Genomic DNA, 7,481 nt, shown 5'->3' on the forward strand with positions numbered 1-7,481 from the left:
AATCTGTCTAGGGACATCCCCTCCCAGAAAACAGGCCTTCATCTGCCTGTCCCCAGAGTCCACAGACATCCCGGGCTAGGCTGAAAGGCTGGGAGGCCTGGGAGGGCGGTGCAGGTGGGTGGCCACGCCCTCTGCCCGAAGCCTGGGCGGGGCCTCCTGGGACCGGAACCGAGGGCTGAGTGGTGGGCCTGCCAGTCTGCTAAGCTCTCAGCAAACAACAGCCTCACGGGAAAGGACACCCAGACCAAAGGGCTGGTAGGCTAGCTTCTCCTTGAAATAATTAAACAAAAAAAAAAAAAAAAAAAAGAAATAATTAAACAAAGCCCATTTTACTTATGTAAGAACATTGACATGGTCAGGGATCACTATAGGGAGGAGAAAGGGGCCGAATCGTGGGCCCTTACCTGATGCCCATGAAAAATATGATTTGTATTTTCTCCTGGAATAGCCAGGGACCTTAAAACGATATTTTTTTTTTTCTATACAGCAGAACTCTTCATCTTGATCAACAGATGCTGAAGTTAACTAAAAGCAGAACGAAGTTTCACATTCATTTTGTATTCTTTGTTGCTTTAAAATTGGGGTCAAATCTCTTCTCAGCTCTACACATAAATATGCTAATCATTTAGGGAAGGTCTAAGAGTTGACAGATACTGTTGATTAGCCCTGAATTTACATAATCTTACCATCTTCAAGACTGAAGGCACCAGGCTAGGCAATTTTCTGGGACAGTCAACTATGCCCATCAGCTGTCCTCAATCACTTGGTAACACAACAATTTCCCAGCCATAAAGCTTCCAGAGGATGACACTGTAGCTGATATAATGATCAACCAGACTCCCAGCTAACCCTTAAAAGCTGGCCTCCCACTCTTTTGTGTGGGTCATCCTCTATGTGAGAACATGCCCCCTCCAGCTACCTAAACTGAATCCCTTTCCTATCTTCCCTCTAACTTTACAATGACAGTTTTGTCCTATCAGTTTGTGCTTTAGTTTTAATTTCCATTATTAGTAAAGGCAAGGACTCAAACCAGCTGGCAACAGGCCTGCTAGACACCCTCCACCCCAACCCTTGCCCCAGCAGTCTGATGGGTATCTGAGCTCCAGCCCCAGGCAAGGGGTCACGCACACCACACCACTGGCCATACATTACTTTACCAGTTTTTCTCCTTCTCCCAGCTGTTGATCTCCAGTCTCTCTGGGATTATCTGTATCAATTCATATGTTATGAAAGATGAGCTTTCTTCTTCTTCTTCTTCTTCTTCTTCTTCTTCTTCTTCTTCTTCTTCTTCTTCTTCTTCTTCTTCTTGAGACAGGCTCTTATATGTGGGAGGAAAAGGACCAGCAGAGACCCCCAGGCTTGTGTATAGGCCACATAGCATGGAATTTATTATGCCTGGGTGCAGGCAGAGAGTGATAAGGGTGTTGGTCTCAAAGAAAAGTGTATACCTTTTATAGGGATTGAAAGAAGACAGGGGATATTAGGCAGGAAGATTTTAATAAGCATCTGTGGTCAAAGCTCTCTGGCAGTCTTGCACCTCAGTAGGTAAAGTCCTTGACAGTTTTTAAGGTTTTAAGGTGTCTCCAGATGTCCCAGGACCTGCAAAATTCCCTGTCCAATCTTATCTTCTTCATAACATCCTGTGCTTGCCAATGACAGCTTTAGTACCAAGCTAAGCTCCCTGCAGACAGCAGAGCCTTGGCTGGCAAGCAGGCTTGGGGCAGAAGGAGTTAGGCCCAATATGAACCTTACAGATCTCACTGTGTAAGAGGCTGGCTTTGAACTCACTACATAGCCCAGACTGGCCTCAAACTCATGGCAATAGTTGACAGTACAAGCGCTGGGAATATAGGAATGTGCAACCATTTTTTAAAATTGTGATAAAATATATAACAAAATGTACCATTGAAGTGATTTAATGTAAAAGAATTAGGCAGAAGCTGGGAGATAGCTCAGCGGCTTAGGCACTTGCCTTGCAAGTACAAAGTCCTGAGTTCAATTCCTAGTACAAAAAAAAAAAAGAATGAGGCAGAAATATCACAAGTTTGCAGCCAGACTGAGCAACTTAGAAAGACCCTGTTTTTTAAAAAAATTAAGGCTAGTAATATAGCTCAATAATGGAGTGTTTACCTAGCATTGTGAGGCCCCGGATTCAATTTCCAGTACCACAGAAATTTTTTTTAGATAGGTATAGTGGCATACACATATTCTCAACAGTCCAGGAGATGGAAGCAGTAGAATTACGAGTTTGAGACAGATCTGGGTGTGGAGGACCACCTGAGCAGCTCTCCTTGAAAGAAGAGCGATTGTGTCCATTTTGGCTGAACCTGACCCTATTTCCTTGTATTGATATGTACAGAGCTGGCTAGGACTTCTCTCTATCCTTTCAATTGGCCTTAAGCAATGTATATAGATATAATCAAGGTGGTAGTCTTTGAAGGTGGCATGCATGTTTCCCTGATAACCCACACCTGCTGCTCTTTAATGTGAGTTGGGTCAAGACAGGATGAAGAGTCAGTGGTCTGCACTGCTGGCTGGGATCAAGCCTGGAGCCTTGAGATAGGAGGCTATGACTTCCTGGAGCTTGAAAGATGACACATCAGAGCCAAAGCACCAGACCCCCCCAAAACATTAGATACTATCTCAATAGCATAATGTAAATTACTTTTTCTGCATATCCTCTCTGCACATGGCAGAGGTAAATACAGGCCACCTACATACCTCAGCCCACAGTACTCACCTACTTCCTACAATTCTCAGTCATTTTTCCTCAAGCCATTCCTCCTTCACTGAATAAAACGTGGGTGCAGCCCTAGATCACCCTCTTTGTTCCAGAAAGCCATCTTCATGGCTAGACTTAGGGCCTCTTGGCTCCCCAATAACTATAAATATGTTTTAGTGTCTTTACTTTCTCCGTCGGTTGCGCTGGGAGTGGTAGATTGGCATTAACTTGGTGGGAATCCAATAACGTATCTTTGGGATTACAAATATTGACTTCTTGGTACAAGACAAGAACCTGGAGGAGACTCCTACCCTGGGGAACTTAGTAACTTAGCAAAACTCTGCCTCAATTTTTGTTTTAAATAGGGTAGCCCTATCTTGATTGGGTTGGATCCAGATGTGAGTCTGGGCATGTAGTAAGGGAACAGAAACTAAAAACTGAGGGTCACTCTATTTTTTTGGAATTTTGAGATAGAGTCTTGCTAAGTCACTAAGTTGCCTAGGCCTGTCTCAAACCTGTGGTCCTCCTGCTTCAGCCTCCTTGGAGTGCTGAGCTTGCAAGTCTGTATATGCTACCATCCAGGGCTATAAAACAATTTTTTTTAGCCTACTGGAGATTGAGCAGGTTGAAGTCATACACAATACTTCTGGAAAATAAAGCCAAGAACACATCACTGGAGAATGCAACCTGGGCCAGGGATTTAATTCAGTGGTGCAGTGCTTGTCCCACAAATGTGAGCTCCAAGTTGGATTTCCAATACCCCCTCCCTGCCCCCTAAAAATAAAATGTAACCTAACTAAGGACATCCTCATTTCAACAACAAACACTTTCACTCTGCTTGACCTCAACTCTTAGTGCGCGCGCACACACACACACACAGCTCACACACAGGGACATAAAGAAGGAAGGCAACAAAACACCTCCCAACACTCCCAACTCTCCCAAAGCAGACCCAAGGGGCAGCGATAGAGAGAGAAGCAAAAGCCTGGTAGCTAAGCTGTGCAAAATGATTGAAGAGGAAGTAAAGAAACAGTGAATTCAAAGAGGACACAGCCTGACAGATAGTGAAACCATCAGGCGAACTGACCAATGTTCTTGTAGGAGAAATATTAAAAATTTGAAGAGTGGACAAAAGTGGTTCAAAATATAAACACGTTTACAAAAGAAAGAGATTCCACAAAAAGGTGCCAAACAGAAATCTCAGCGAGGGGGCCAGCCAGAGAGCTTAGCAGAATAAAGTGCCTAACCGGCCCCACCCCCAGGCAGGATGAGAAGGCCATTGAGCCTGGGCATGGTGACATGCACCTGTAATCCCAGTGCTTGGGAGGCTGAAAACAGGAAGATCACTGTGAGTCCAATCTGTGTAGTGAGACTCTGTAGACCCTGTACTAAATACATTTAAAAAAATTTTAAATATAAAGCAATCCCAGAGATAAAAAATTCTATAGAATTCATTAACAGAAGAAACGACAAATGTGAATATAGGATTTCATCATTTGAGGATAAAATGGAAATACATGATGCTTGACTCAGAGAAACCCTAAAGAAGGTAAGAGAGCAAGAAAAGTTCACCCCAAAGCTATTAGATGATGCTAAGAAGACTAACCTAAAGCTAACGGTAGCTAGAGAGAAATTAGAAGACAGCACACATAGAATTAAAAAAAAAACAAACACTATTTTTACAGAAATCATAGAAGATGGGGAAAGAACTCAACATACAGGTGGGCCTTACAGAATGCCAAATAACTACAACAAAGAAAAGAAACTCTTCACAACATATCATAGATAAAATCCAAGATGTTCAAGAGAAAGAAAATCTTTTTTTTGGTACCAGGAATTGAACTCATAACCTTGCACTTGCCAGGCAGGTATGAGACAAAAATCTTAAAAACTATCAGAGAGGGCCAGTGAGACAGCTCAGTGGACTAAGCACCTGCTTAGGCAAGCACAAGGACCAGGGTTCAATCCCCGGCACACATGCCATGCTGGCCCTGCCCTCAGGTATGATGGCACATGCCTGTAATCCCAGCACTGGGGAGGCTGAAAATAGGAGGATCCCTACAAGTCCCAGTTGCATGGTGAGACCCTATACCAAATACACACACACACACACACACACACACACACACACACACAAAACTATCAGAGGAAAACAATAGATAGATAGATAAAATAGAGCGAGAGAGAGTAGACTTTTCAATACAAATGGAGTGAAGTGTTTTAAGCCCTAGAAAACAACTTTCAACCCAGACTAAGATATCCTGCAAAACTGTATTTCCAAATTGATGGAGAAATAAACATTCCATGGCAAAGAACACCTTAAGAGATACATGAACACCAAACCAGAACTCCAAAAGCTACTCAAGAATTCCCTAGACAGAGCTAACAAAACTGAAAAATCAGATGGAATGAATATGTCAAGCAGAGCAAGCATTTAAACAAAAAGGAAAAAATAAAGGAGTCATCAACAGAAAAAAATGCAATGCAGGAATATGTCTATGCCTTTCAGTAATGACTCCCAATATACTTGGCCTTAGCTCTCTAATTAAAAGACACAGGGGCTGGAGAGATGGCTCAGTGGTCTAAAGCACGTACTTGGAACAAGCTTGGCAAAGCACAGGGACCGCGGTTCGATCCCCCAGCACCACATGCCAGCCAGCCCCGCCCCCTGGTGGGCTGAGCTGGCCACACACACACACACACACACACACTAAATAAAAATGTTAAAAAAATAAATAAATAAAAAATAAAAAAAATAAATAAAAGACACAGACTGGCAGACTGGATCAGAGAACAGAACCTAATGATCTGTTGTATTTAAAAAATGCATCCAATCTGAAAAGAGATTCATAGACTAAAAAAATCAAAGGATAGAAAAAAATTCCATGCAACAGCACTCCAAAAGCAAGCAGAGATAACAATTATATTTTCAGAAAAAGTAAACTTCAAGCTGAAACTGACCAGAAGTTATTAGTTAAGGAAACAATTCAATGAGAAGCGATAATGACTGTAAAATCTATGCACAAGACACTGGTACACCTAAATTTACAAAACAACTACTCCTGGACATAAAACATCAAATAAACACAAAGTTGGGCATGGTGGTGCGCACCTGTAGTCCCGGCACTCTGGAAGTCTGAGGCAAGAGGATCATCGTAAGTTCAAGACCAGCCTGGGCTACAAAGTAAGCTCAAGGCCAGCCTGAACTGCATAGTAAGACCCTGTGTCAAAAAGACAAGAAAACAAATAACAATATAATCTTAGTGAGTGACCTTAACAGCTCACTTTCACAAATAGATCAGTTATATAATAAGTTAACAAAGAAATATCAACACTAAACCATACATATGAACAAGTAGGTACCCGTGAGCCAAGCCTGGTGGTGCTCACCTATAATCCCAGAGCTCATAAGGCTGAGGCTGGAGAATCTCCACAAGTTCAAGGCCAGCTTGGGTTACATAGTGTGTTCAAGGCCAGCCTGAGTTATTGCATAGCAAGATCCTGGCTATCCCCCTGCACCCCTTCTCAATTTCTCCCTCGCCCCCTCTCCCCAGATATCTACCCTACTATAACAGAATACACATTCTTAACAGCAGCACATACAAAATTCTCCAAAATACATTGCATACCAGTCCATAAAGTCTGCTTCAATAAATACAAAAGAATTAAAACCATTTTGTGTATACTATTAGCTCATAATACTATTATATTATTACATAATCACATAGTATTATGAGCTAATAGTATTAGCTCTACCCTGAAACTAGAGAGCAATTGCAAAAGAAATCACAGAGCTTCTACAAACATCTAGACATTAAATAATACAACCCTGAATACTCATTGGTTAATGGGAGAAATCAAGAAAGAAATTAAACAATTCCTACAATCAAATGACATTTCTAGTACAACATACCAAAATCTGTGAGGCACAGTGAGAGCAGTCCTGAAAGGACTTGTTTATTTATTACTGGGCAATAATTATTATTACTGAATGCTTACAGGAGAAAAGCAGTGCAAGCTCAAATAAATAACTTAATGATGCACCTGAGGAAACTAGAAGATCTGGGCTTGGTGGTGCACGCCTGTAATCCCAGCACTGAAAAGGCTGGGGCAAGAGGACAGCTGTGAGTTCAAGGCCAACTTGGACTACATAGTGAAGCCCTGTCTCAACCTCCCCCTGCAAAACAATGAAAGAAAGAAAGAAAGAAAGAAAGAAAGAAAGAAAGAAAGAAATTAAAAATGAAAGAACAAGAACAGTCCAAATCCAACTATAGTACAAAAAGGAAAGTTATGAAGATCAGAAAATGAAACTCATACAAAACAAAGAATCAAAGAATTGAGGGCTGGTTAGATAGCTCAGCAGTCTAAAGCACTTGCTTAGGCAAGCTTCTGCAAATGCGCAGGGACCATGGCTGGATCCCTGGCACCACATGCTGTTCTAGCCCCGCCCCCAGGGTGGGCTGAGCCGGCCACACACACAAAAAAGTTTTATGGGTGACAACCTCCTTTGTCTCTCTCCTGGACAGAAGCGTTCTTTCCCCCAGTAAGTACATTCTGATAACAATAATAAAAATAAAAAATAGAGGGCAGACCAGATAGCTTAGCAGACTAACGTGCCTACTTGGGCAGACACAGAGACCAGGTTTGATCCTGGGCACTACATGCCGTGCAGGCCCCGGCCCTGGGGCGCTCTGAGATGGCGATTGAGACTGAGCGTGGTAGCTCTCGCCTGCAATTCCAGCGCTTGGGAGGTTGAAAA

This window comes from Octodon degus, unplaced genomic scaffold (genome assembly GCF_000260255.1).
Source record: "Octodon degus isolate 3935 unplaced genomic scaffold, OctDeg1.0 scaffold00021, whole genome shotgun sequence".
NCBI classification, from domain to species: domain Eukaryota; kingdom Metazoa; phylum Chordata; class Mammalia; order Rodentia; family Octodontidae; genus Octodon; species Octodon degus.